Source organism: Nannospalax galili, unplaced genomic scaffold (assembly GCF_000622305.1).
Source record: "Nannospalax galili isolate Female #2095 unplaced genomic scaffold, S.galili_v1.0 scaffold388, whole genome shotgun sequence".
NCBI lineage: Eukaryota > Metazoa > Chordata > Mammalia > Rodentia > Spalacidae > Nannospalax > Nannospalax galili.
Genome location: NW_008360304.1, coordinates 119,052 through 132,828, shown reverse-complemented (window position 1 = coordinate 132,828; position 13,777 = coordinate 119,052). Strand labels below are relative to the sequence as shown.

General features: G+C 41.5%; 1 pseudogene; it reads left to right on the top strand.

Moving 5' to 3' along the window:
* LOC103726765 overlaps nt 1-5,427 on the top strand; it is a 22,941-nt pseudogene extending 17,514 nt beyond the window's left edge.
* Nucleotides 5,428-13,777: the final 8,350 nt, after the last annotated feature.

The window sequence follows — 13,777 nt, the reverse complement described above, 5'->3', positions numbered from 1 at the left end:
ATACGAATTTCTGGCTGGGCATGGTGGCACATGCCTTTAACCCCAGCACTTGGAAGGCAGAGTCAGGCAGATCTCTGTGAGTTCAAGGCTAGCCTGGTCTACATAGTGAGTTCTACACAAGCTGGGGTTACAGGGAGACCCTGTCTCAAAAAAAAAAGACCAAAAAATAATAATAATAATTATTTCTGAGGGGTGACTCAGGGGATAAAAGCACTTGCTATTCTTCCAGGGGACCAGGATTTGACTCCCAGCATCCACATGGAGGCTCTATCTCTGTTATCCTCTTCTGGCCTTTAAGGGCACTACATACACTCCTATAACCATATCAGAAATCAAAACACTTGTACAAAATAAATTTTTTAAAAATAGGGGCTGGGGCTGGAGAGATGGCTCAGCAGTTAAGAATACTGGTTGTTCTTGCATGAGACCCGGGTTCAAATCGCAGCACCCACATGGCAGCTAACAACTGTCCATAACTCCAGTTCCAGGGGATACAACATCCTCTTCTGTCCTCCACGGTATTGCACGACACGGGTGCACCTACCTACATGCAGGCAATACACGCATACACATAAAATAAAAATAATAAATAAAATATTTTTAAAAAGGGGCTGGAGAGATGGCTCAGCAGTTAAGAATACTTGTTGTTCTTGCATGAGACCCGGGTTCAAATCGCAGCACCCACATGGCAGCTAACAACTGTCTGTAACTCCAGTCCCAGGAGATCTGACAGGCTCTTCTGACCTCCATGGGCATTGCAGGACGTGGTACACTTACCTACACACAGGCAATACACTCATACACATAAAATAAAAATAATAAATAAAATTAAGGAAAAGAAAAAGTTTAAAAAATTTTTTAAATAAATAAACAAATAAATAAATAAATAAAAATAAGGATTTCAAGGGCAAGCACTCTTAACTGCTGAATAGTCTCTCCAGCTCCACCACCTTATTTATTTATTTTTGTCTTTTTGAGACAGGGTCTCCCTGTAATCCCAGCTGACCTGAACTCACTATGTAGCTAGTTTGGCCTTGAACTCACAAAGATCCGCCTGCCTCTGCCTCCCAAGTGCTGGGACTAAAGGCGTGCACCACCATGCCCGGCCTCCACCTTATTTTTTGAGACAAGTCTCTCACTGAACCTACAGCTTGTAGTTTGGGTTAGACTAGCTGACTGGTCAGCCCTCTCACCCCATGGGATTCTGCCTATCCCCACTCCAGGTACTGGGTTTACAAGGCTGAGCCAGCTCTCATTTTAAACCAGCTCCTACTGATGGATATTTAGGTTTTTCTGGGTTTTCACTATTAATTTTTAAAGTGCTGTAAACTTCCTTATACATTTCTTTTTGTCTTGTTTTGTAAATATGTCTATAAGAGAAATTCCTAGAGAAGGAGCTGGAGAGATGGCTGAGTGGTTAACAACAGTAGCTGCTCTTTCAGAGTGCCAGGATTCAGTTCCCACCACCCACGTGGCAGCTAACAACTACCCTTAACTCCAGTACCAGGGAATCCTATACTCCTCTTCTGGCCTCTTCGGGCATTGCACAACATGGGTGCACTTACATACAAGCAGGCAAAACATTCATACACATAAAAAAAATTCCTAGAGATGGAATTTCCATATACATAGCCCCATGTTTTAATTTAATTTATTTATTTATATTTTACATGTGTTTTGCCTGCATGTATGTAAGTGCACCTGTTGTCATGCAATGCTTAGAGAGACCAGAAGAGGGAATCAGATCCCCTGGAACTGGACTTAAGGACAGTTAGTTGCCATTGGATGCTGGGAAGCAAACTCTGGTCCTCTGTAAGAGCAGTCAGTGCTCTTAACCTCTGAGCCCCTAGACCAATATTTTTATTTTATTTTTTATTATTTGTTTTACTTTATTTTGTTTTGTTTTAGATACAGAACCTCATATAGCCTAGATTGGCCTTAAACTTATTACGTAGCTAGAACTGGCCTTGAACTCTTGATCCTTCTGCCTCTGCCTCACAAGAGCTAGGATTACAGACATGCACTACTTTTAGCTCCCGAGTTATCTTAAAAAGTATTTGAGCCAGGCGTGGTGGCGCATGCCTTTAATCCCAGCACTCAGGCAGGTGGACCTTTGTGAGTTTGAGGCCAGCCTGGTCTACATAGTAAGTTCCAGGACAGCTGTGGCTACAAGGAGACCCTGTCTCAAAAAGACAAAAAAAAAAAAAAAAAATTATTTGAGTGTTCTGCCATTCATTCCTTTTTATCCTAAATACCTTCCACCATTAAATCTGGCCCATGAGACATGCCTTTGGGAAGGCAATCCAACCCAGAGTAAGAAAGAATCCAGACTCTTGAAGCCAAAATAGAAGCTTTGAGAGAAAATAACTCACTGAGTGATTAAAACATACTTTGAGTGCCAAATGCCCAACATGTATGAAATAAGCAACATGCATGTTGGTTTAGGAAGATTCATGATGACATAAGAGCACTGGGCTTTCATAATACTTGTTCCACCCAAAAGGAAATGTGAGGTTACTGGGAGTAGGATGAAGAACTTCCAAGAGATGGAGCCAAGAGTTACAGAATTATGTTCTCCCTCCTTTTACCTCCCTCCTTCTCCCACCCTCCCTGATTTCCTTTTCAAATAATAGATCTCATTTTTTGGAGCAATTTTAGGTTCACAGCAACATTGGGCAGAAACTATGGAGTCCCTTATATAGATCCTGCCCCCACACTCACAGCCCCCCATGCTATCATGATTCCCCCTAGAGAGGTGCATTTGTTATAGGGATGTGTCTACCTTGACACACCATGATCACCCAGACCCCTAGTTTACTTTAGGGTCACTCTTGGGATTGTGCATTCTATGGGTTTGGACAATTGGATGATGGTATGTACTTACCAATACAATGTCAGACAGAGTAGTTTTGCAGCCCTAAATATCCTCCGTGTCCCATCCATTCACCTCTTTCTCTACCCACCAACCACAAGTAACCAGTGATTTTTCTGCCACCATAGTTTGGCTTTTCCCAGGATGTCATATAGTTAGAATTACATGGTGGGCATCCTTTTGTTAGTTGTTTATTTATTTGTTTGTGTAGTTTTCAGTGCTGGGGTAGAATGTAGGGCCCCCTGCATGCTAGGCAAACGCTCTACCACCGAGTCACATTCCCAGTCCCTGTGTAGCACTTTTGTTACATCAAAAACCATTGGACCGGGTGTGGTGGCTCACACCTGGGAGGCAGAGGCAAGTGGATCTCTGTGAGATTGAGGTCAGCCTGGTCTACATAACAAATTCCAGGCCAGCTGGGGCAACAAGGAGACTCTGGCTCAAAGAGACCAAAATAAATAAATAAATAAATAAATAAATAAATAAATAAATAAATAAACAAAAAAAAAGTTATTGATATACCAAAAAAGAACATCATATGAAGTTAAAAACACTGCTCTGGAGCCGGGTGTGGTAGCGCAGGCCTTTAGTTCCAACACTCTGGAGGCAGAGGCAAGTGGATCTCTGTGAGTTCAAGGCCAGCCTGGTTTACATAGTGAGCCAGCTGGGGCTACAGGGAGACTCTGTCTCAAACAAACAAACAAACAAAAACAAAACACTGCTCTGGTTTGAATGTCTTTTCCAAAGTTCAAATGTTGAAACTGCACAGACTCCGAACTTCCTTTTGGAGCTGCTCAACCAGCTATTTTGCCATAAACAGGTGAGTGGACACTTACTGTGACCTGAACAGTCACAAAGGATGTTACTTGGTGTCTACATAGCTGAGGCAGTTCTCTAGCCAGTGAAGACTGCTGGCAGAGAGCTAAAGAGATGGCTCAGCAATTAAGGGCACTCACTGCTCTTACAGAGGACCTGGTTTCAGTTCTCAGCACCTACCTGGAAGCCTACAACCTCCTGTAACTCCAATTCCAGGGGCTCTCACACTCTCTTCTGGCCTCTGTGGGTACCAGGCATGCACATGGTGCATGTACATAGTAGGAGCTCACACATACGCATAAAATAAAAATAAATCTTTAGCAGGTTTTAAGTGACATGGCTGCCTTGAGAGTCTAGTGAGAGACCGCACCCTTGGTGGGGAAGGTCCAAGGCCCAAATTCAGAGACCTAGCCAAATAAAGTTGCATCTTGGTTGTAGAGGTAAAATTTCTTCAGTTCCCTGGCCACCCATCTGGGAGCAAAATGGTCCAGAAAACCTACAACATACCAGAAGCAAAGAGCATTGATGAAATCTACAAATATGACAAAAAACAACAGCAAAAAATCCTGGCATGAAACTCTGGACTAAGGATCACCATTGCTCTAAGTACTACAAAATCACAGCATCAGTGCTACTGGAAATGGTGCAAGCCAGATCAGAAGGCAACTTGGGAGTGATAGTTTGATGCTTGGAAAAGTGGATGGTGAAACCATGATCATTATGGAGTTTTGCTTTGCCTGTAGAGAAGCTGAAACCTGAGTAAATGCTCAGTGTTGCTGCATTTGAGTACATGGCTGCATAACAGAAAATGCCAAACAGGTTAGGCACCTTGAAAATGCAATTGGCCAGAATTACAGGCACCGTGGTTATGGCTGCTGGCTTGCTGGGACTGAGGTTCATATATATGCAGATGCTTAACCGGCAGTTCCAGGAACCATTGGCGGCAGTGGTGATTGACCCAACAAGAAGAGTATATGCAGGAAGAGTGAATCTTGGTGCCTTTAAGACATACCCAAAGGGCTACAAACCCTTCTGATAAAAGACCTTCTGAGTATCAGACCATCCACCTTAATAAAATCGAAGATTTGGGTGAACATTGCAAGAAATACTATGCCTTAGAAGTATGCCTCAAATTTCTTTTTTTTTAATTTTATTTATTATGTTTCTTTTATGTGTAAGAGTGTATTGCCTGCATGTATGTGAGTGCACCCATGTCATGCAATGCCATGGAGGTCAGAAGACGGCTTTGGATTCCTGTGGAACTGGAGTTAAGGACGGTTCATAGCCACCATGTGGGTGCTGGGAATTGAACCTGGGTCCTCTGCAAGAGCAGTCAGTGCTCTTAACTGCTAAGCCATCCCTCCAGCCCAGAAGTCTCAAATTTCAAATCCTCTTTAGATCACAAACTACTTGAGCTTTTGTAGAACACATAATGGTGAATACTCTGAGTTCCTCTAGCTTGCTTACAAAATGCAGACTGTACCACTCAATGATCAGGTGTTTGTCTGAAAAGTGAGAGTAATCAAAAGCCCAGCTGGGACTACAGAGTTTCATGTTGGGTTTAGAAACACATGACTGAAATTCAGACGCAAACTTGCCAAAGCTTACTAGAGACAGCTGTAAAACCACCACAGAAGCATCCACGGATTGATGTCTCAGGTTATTATAATAAACCGTTTAATAAAATTATTGTCGCTCAAGCTACCACTGAGTACTTTTTCCTGAAAGCTGATATTTGAAGTAAAGTTCAAATAACACTTTTAAAACCAGTTACCAAAACTCCGATCAGAAGAATAAGGTGCTCTGAAGTGTCCTGAATATTAATGTGTTGTAATAAAACTCTATGAAACGAAAAAAGATCTTAAAGAAAATACCACTGGCAGACTACTCTATGCAAAATACTTGCCCTACACTGTGTCCAAACCTCAAAGGATCCACCTTCATCAGTGCCCAGATGTCTGCATCACAGTGGTTGTGCTGTCATGCTCGGTGTAGGCAGGCCACCTGGACAAACCAGTTGAGGGCTTTGTGGTCCTGGACCGTGGTGGCCTGAGCAGGTGCTCAGCTGTGTATGTTTAAGCCTATGGTAATTCCAGTGCCCTCTGCCACAATCCCTTCGGCTTTCACTTCCTACCTCTCTCTTTTGTTTTTGAGGCAGGGTCTTGGTGTGCTACTCTATCTAACCTTGAACTCACTATGTAGTCCCAGATGGACTCATAATGATTACAGGGTCTGCCGATACACCCATTTTTTTTTTCAGCTGCCACACTTATGAAAAATTATCTCACTTTGTACCAAGATGGTCCCCAAAATGAAGGAAGCCCCTGGTCTCCCCAAAGCCTTAAAAAGGCAGTGCCAACAAAACCAAGATCAGCTAAACTGAGTCCAGCTGGCTAATTCTAAAATACTTTTTTTTTTTTCTAGTCATAAAAACAATTATCTTCACTTTCTAGATTCCTGTCATGGCCTTGTGACTTACTTTGACCAACAATGTTGTAATAATAGTGAAATTTCGCTGCTGATGAGCCAGGTCCTCAACAGGCCTTGCAGTGTCTGCTCGCACCCTCTGGAAACCCTGAGAACATATGAACTGGTTTTGGCCTGTCCTTGGCCAGCACTGTTGACCTACCAGAGTCTTACGTTGGCATGAATGCCCAGCAGAACTGCCCAACTGAGCCACGCCCAGATTCAATGGCTACTATCTTAAGCTTTTATGTCTGGGGGTACTTTGTTACACAGCAATAAAAATATCTGAAGTTTTTTTACTAAAAAATCTTCAGGGTTGAATGTGATAGTGAAGCAAAAAAATGACAAGGAATTCAAGTATTTTCTATCAAAAGAATGGTCACAGGACTGTAACCTTTGTAATGCTAATTTGTAATCTGCTTTACTTTTTGTTTTGAGCATTCCCAGAACTAGGGCCTGACCCCTTCCTTTATTTCCTTTGCACTGATTCTTTTAAAATTAGCCACTGCAAAAGACTGTGAGGTCAGACCCCAGACAAGGAGGAAAAGACTCAGTACTCTTGTTAACTAGGATAAAGTTCTATCACATTTTCTGCTCAGTGTGCTGCTTTCTTGCTACCTGAATGAGGCAATGCATACTTTTTGTTGTTTGGTTGGCTGATTGGTTTTTGTTTTTGTTTTTGTTTTTGTTTTTGAGACAGAGTCTCCCTGTAGCCCCAACTGACCTAGAACTCACTGAAATTTGCCTCTTGAGTGCTGGGACTAAAGGCATGAGTGACTATGCCCAGGGGGCAAAACAAACTTGCAAAAGTAAAAAGCTGCCTTGCTGAGTTACTTTCACTTTGTCTCTATATTCTTTGTGCAGCATCAGTGGGGTACTTGAACCCCAGATTTTATTTCCAACAATACTGAGGTCATTACCTAAGTACACTAAAATGACTTCACCATGTTTAGTGTTAGGTATGTATAAGGTAGAGCCTTAAATTTTAGTCTTGCCAGTGTGAATGTTAATACCACGGAGGTTGTCATTCATATACATTTCCTGATCCCAAATAAGCATGAAATTGTTACAGGTCTTTCTTCCAGTACCATCTTGGAATTAGGGCCAGTAGAGTCAACCCAAGTCTTTCCAAAACACACTCTTCACAGATTTAAGAATTGACTGTATAAACCAAGTACTTTCTATTTCAATTGAATAAACTTGCTCTCTGCATTTTGCAGTGACTAAAGATTAAGGAACTCTGTATTTGAACGTGCATGATAATAAACTGGCCAAGGCGTAGAACTAATTATGACAGCAGTGCTGTTTTTCTAGGAAGATTTCCTGGTATCAGTTGTCCTTGGGGACTAAAGGGAATTAATTGTTTCTTCATTTGACCCTTGTATTAATTACTTGCCTCACTGACATAACAAAATACCTTAAAAAAATAACTTAAGGACAAACACCCGGTACAGTGGTACACACCTTTAATCTCAGCACCGAGGAAGCAGAGGCAGGTGGATTTCTGTGGGTTTGAGGCCAGCTTGGGCTGCATAGTGAGACCCTGTCTTAAAAAAAAAAAAAAAGGAAAAAAGAAAAAGATTATTTAGTTTACAGTTCCTGGAAATGCAGTTCTATCCCTGTTCTGTCACTGCAGGCAAGAACAGGAGGTGACTGGCCACAGTTGGGAAGCAGAGAACAATGGATACTTAACACTTAGGTCATTTTCTCCTTTTAAAATATTTTTTTATATTAAAAAAAATTTTTTTAGAAGAAGCATGTCATTACAGCTTTAACATATTCAATAACAATTTCCAGAGCAAAGATACATCTCTTTCAAAAGTAGCTATAAAATTTTTAGGTTCACAGTTGAATTAATACAGTTATACAATATTGAATTTATAAACCCTGTAAGACATAAAATTGAGTTTTTAACCTTTAAAAAAGATGTCCATTTTATTTTAAAATATACTGTTTCTTACAGAAATACTCAATTTTTTTTTGCTAATAACACTTAGATGTTGGCACATGCATCTCTAATCTGTTTTGGTTTTTGAGACAGGATCTCCTGTAGCCCAGCTGGCCTGGAACTCACTCTGTAGACCAAGCTGGCCTTGAACTCATAGAGATTCACCTGCCTCTGCCTCCCAAGTGCTGGGATTAAAGGTGTGTGCTACCACATCTGGCTAGGAGTTTTATTTATTTATTTATTTATTTATTTATATTTTTATTTTATGTGTATTTGCATTTTTTCTACATGTATGTAGGTACATACATGTCATACAAAGTCCACACAGGCCAAAAGAGTGTCACATCCCCTGGAACTGGAGTTACAGACAGTAGTTAGCCGCCATGTGGGTGCTGGGTATTGAACCCAGGTCCTCTGTAAAAGTAGCTAGTGCTCTTAACTGCTGAACCATCTATCCAGTCTGTCACTTTCTCCTTTTCATTCAGTGTGAGACTCTAGTTCCTGGGATAGTACTGCCCACATTCAGGGTGAATATTTCTTCCTCAACCTAATCTAGATCCTCATAGACATGCCCAGAGATTTATTTCCAAGGTAATTCTAAAGTCCATCAAGTTGACAGGATTAGCCACCACAGTTCTGCCCTTTGTCAGTGTGACACCCAGATATGTCATTTTCAATCAACAGTCCATTCTTGTCCCCTAAAGTTTCATTTTCAACTTATAACGCAAAATATTTAGTCCATCTCTAAAAGTTCCTGTAGTCTTTAACAGTCCAACACTGTTTAAAAGTCCAAAATCTATTCTGAGATTCAAAGCAATTACTTAGCTAAGTCTCTATAAAACTAATAAATGCCAGGTGTGGTGGTGAATGCCTTTAGTCCCAGCACTCAGGAGGCAGAGGCAGGAGGACCTCTGTGAGTTCAAGGCCAGCTTGGTCTACATAGTGAATTTCAGGACATCTGGGGCTACAGGGAGACCCTGACTCAAAAAGCGCCCCTCCCCCCAAAAAAAAACAAAAGAAAAAAGAAAAGACAAAACAAAACAAGAACCTAATAAAAAAGGTATGTATTTCCAATATACAATAGCACAGAATAATCATTACAATTCCACATGGAAAGAATGGGACATAGCAAGGAATGATCAGACCAAAACCAGACCAAAACCCAGCAGAGCAAACATCAAATCCTATAGCCATGTAAGGCATCTAGGGCTCATGATGAAATTGTCTAGACTCCAAAAGGTTTGTGTAGCTCCACCTTTCTTGCTTTGCAGCCTGAAGTACATGTAGCCTCGCTCTTGGGGAAGGTCCACTCCATTCCTGAAGCTTTCCTTGGCAGATAGCTTATGTTCCTGGCATCACTAATACCTTGGGGTCTCCAACTTAGGCTTCACCTTCACAGCTTCATGCAATCGCCTCTCAGGGCCTTTTTGCTAGGACTCCAACCACACCACACATTGCTTGACCTCAACTGCAATCTAAAATTGTGGAGCAGGCTTCCATAACTCCCTCAATCTTTCATCTTTCATGCCTACAAAACATTACATGAATGACACTGCCAAGTTCTGCTGACAGCTCAAAGTGGAACCTGGCTCCCTTTGGGTCACAGTTGCATTGACTTTTGTATGCTGACCCTGAGGAGACACTTTCCTAAGCAGTTGTTTTTCAACAGGGAACCCTGAGCAACATTCTCAGTTTAGGTTTGCTTCTTTAAGATGAATTTGCACTTTGAGTTCCAGGACAGCCTGGTCTACATAGCGAGTTCCAATCCATTTGGAGCTACTGGGAGACCCTGTCTCAAAATGACAAAAAGAAAAAAAATTTTTTTTTTATTTTACCTTGATGGGTGGGGCACCTTTCCTACTGTCTCAGTGCATAGTTCCAGGTTTCTCTTTAATGGATCTAATCTCTTCAGTGATTCAGCTGCTCTCACAGTTTGTTGTCTGCACTGTCTGAACTTTAAATGTCCTCAGGCATATGATGAAATCAAATTCACATTTTTCTCATTGTTCATCTCCACTTCTTGTTCTCTCCCTCTGTGGACTTAGATGAGAGCATAGAGCGGTTACCACAGTCTGAATGCTATCTTGTCTTGAAATTTCCCCTACCAAACAAATTAGCCCATTACCATTAAATTCAACCTCACTCAAGTTCTTAAGACATAAGTAGAATGCAATCATATTCTTTGCCAGAACAACACACAAATAACTCCTAGCCCAGTTCCTGATAGAGTCCCTGCTCCCCTCTGAAACCTCATGAGCCCAGCCTCCACTCTCCATCTAGCTCTCAGCATTCTTGTCTTCCAAGCTCCCACCAGAAGGGCCCATTATCTCTACCTACAGTATTCTAGGGTTTTTCTTACCCAAAGTTCCAGACCTTTCCACATTCTTCCCATAAATCAGTCCCAAAGGCTTAAGAACCACATGGTTGGATTTATTACAGGAATGGCCCCACTTCTGGGTGACAATTTTCTGTACTAGTTATTTGTGTCATTGCGAGAAAATTCCCTGACAAAAGCAACTTAAGGAAGGGATTTTTTTGGAACTCCAAGGGGTACAGCTCATCATGAAGGGAAGGTATAACAGCAGAAGCAGGGGGCAGTGGGTAACATTGCATTTACAGTTAGGAAGCAGAGAGTGATGAGTGCTTGTTCTTGACTCACTTTCTCCTTTTTTATTCCATATAGGACCCCAGTCCATGGAATGGTACTGCCCACATTGAGGGTAAGTCTACCCACTTCAATCTGATCTAGGTACTTCCTTATGGGCATTCCCAGACATTTGTTTCCATGGTGATTCTAAATCTCATCAAGTTGACAATCAAAATTAACCACCACAGTCTTATCGCCTCACCTCAAAAGGAATAGACCCAGACATGGTAGCCCATGCCTTTAATCCCAGCACTGGAGAGGCAGAGGCAGGGAATCTCCATGAAATTGAGGTTAGCCTGATCTACATAGCCAGTTCCAGGCCAGGTGAGGATACAGGGAGACCTAACTAAAAAGAAACCAAAACAAAACAATAAAAACAAAAACAAGGTGGCTGGAGAGATGGCTCAGTTGTTAGGACCCAGGTTTGATTTCCAGCACCAACATGGTGGCTAACCATCTGTAACTCCAGTTCCAGGGGATCTGACGCCCTCTTCTGGCCACTGTGGACATTGCACAATATGGGAGCACTTATATACATGCAGGCAAAATACTCACACATAAAATAAAAATAACATGAATTAATTAACCAATTAATTAAAAATAACAAAATCCCCAAAATTAAAAGGAGCAGAATCTATGTGAGTATGGTTGGTGATGATGGTTATGAAGGCTCATTTTGGGGAGGAAGTATTTATAATATCGCAGGCACTATAACAACTTGTTTTAGATGCATTCGTTTATCACAACAGGCTATTTGGTATTTCATTATTCTCAATTTCTTGATCATGACTCAGAGCAATTAAGAGACTCCAAATTAACAGAAACAATAACCAAAAACCCCTAATGCAAACAAAACAAATGACAAAAAAGAGACCCACTGTTAACTAGCTAAACTTAAAAACTAACTTTAAAGCCTTTTAAACATTTTTTGAGACAGAGTCTTGCTGTGTACCCCATACTGGTCTTGAGTTCTTGATCCTCCTGCCTCAGCCTCCCAAGTGCTAGATTACAGGCAGGTGCCACTATGCATATGTTTTTGGTTTTGCCCATCAATTAAACTTTCGTGGTTGTCCTGTACAACTTGCCTCTGGCAAATAGGTTGATGCTGTAGACTCTTTCTCTTTAATAATGAAAGTATAGATGTGTTGAAAGTGAATGAAATCATGGGCTATACCATAGAACAGGACGGGATTCTAGCAAGCATGTGCTCAAGAGCTGACACTGCAAATTCTTAATGGAATATCAACTTTAAAAACATTTTTCAACCTAATCATTAAAATGCTTAAAATCAGGGGTAAAGTGAAAGACATTTCAACACTTCAACTCTCGGAATGGGTCTTTAACCTTTGGGTTAAAAGCTACTGTAAATGAGATTGTCACTGGATGAACTGTTACAAAAACGATTTCAAAAAACCCCGAGAAGCTCTCTGGAAAATGGGTTTCTAAATTCTACATCTTAGACCCTAGTTAGTGGAAGTATCCCAGTACACTCAGATCGTTTAGTAGACATTTATTCATTACCCGATGCTAGGCGCTGAGGACTGGATGAGGAGCTGGGGATGCTGTATTCTGTGCAGCATGCATTCTAGAAAGGGAAGCTGCCAACAAGCAAATTGGAAAGCAGAGCCACAGTAAGAACTAAATCAAGACTATGCACTGGAAGTGTGAGGGAGAATTTTACTTTGAAGAAATTGAGAAGATCCTGGCATGATGGCACTCACCTATAATCCCAGCACTTGGGAGGTGGAGGCTGGAGGATCAGGATATTAAGGCCAGCCTCAGCTACATAGTGAGCTTGAGGCCAGTCTAGGCTACATGAAACCACCTTGTCTCAAAAATAAAACAACAACAAAAGAAAGATGGGAAATGGTTCTCTGAGATGACTTTCGTCCTAAAGGCTAAAAATGGGGCAGGCACCTTGAGGAGACTGTTTCCAGCAGAGGGGGCAGTAGCAGGGCTGATAGGGAAGGACCCTGACTGAGGAGAAGAGAATTAAGGGCACCACAGGAACGGAGGGCTGAGGTTGGTAGGACCAGTGCAGACTGTGACTTTTATTCTAAGCTGGAATGGAACTGTTTGAATTTTTGAGCTGAGGGTTTAGGATTTAAAGACGCTACACTTCCTGCTGTAAGTGCCCAGGAGAGTGACTCGGCAAGGCCATCAGGAGCAGAGGGACTGGGTTGTAGCAGTGTTGCCCCTAGTGCCATGGCAGGTAGGCATGCTGATGTGTGAAAAGACAGGTTTCCTAGATTCAGTGCCGAAGTAATCATCTTCTGTGGCTAATTATTTTTTTTTAATTTTGTTTTTAGGTCTTTTGAGACATGCACTCTCTATAGTCCCAGCTGGCCTGGAACTCGCTGTGTAGACCAGGCTGGCCTCAGTCTCATAGAAATCCACCTGCCGCTGCCTCCTGAGTGCTGGAATTAAAGGTGTGTGCCACCACACCTGGCTTGATGCTCATTTTTTTATTTTAAAAATTATGATAGTTTTTATATTATTTAAGTGTTTTTAGGTATGCAATTCAGTGGCATTAAGTAGACTCACAATGTTTTGCAACCAGCACCAGACTCCATATCCAGAAGCTTTTCACCATCTCAAACACAAACTCTGCACTCATTAGGCAGTAATGCCCCACCCTACCCCAGACCATGGTAACCGTTGTTCTACTTTCTGTAATATGAATTTGACTATTCTCTGTGTCATATAAGTAAAATCATGTTTGTCCTTTGACTTGCTCATTTCACATATCATCTTTGCAGGGTTCATCAATGTGGTAGCAGGTATCAGAGTATTATTCCATTTTAAGACTAAATATCCCACTGTATGTAGATCTTTTCATTCAATGTACATTATTAGGTCTGTTTCTGTTTTGGCTCTTGTGGAGAACACAGCTGTGAACATGGGTGAAATATCTGTTTGAGTCCCTGATTTCATCCTTTTACGTATTTATCAAGAGGTATAATGCTTACATATGAAAATTCTAAGAAAAACAGAAAGGATGCATACACAAGTATTTTTGTGTTTAGAG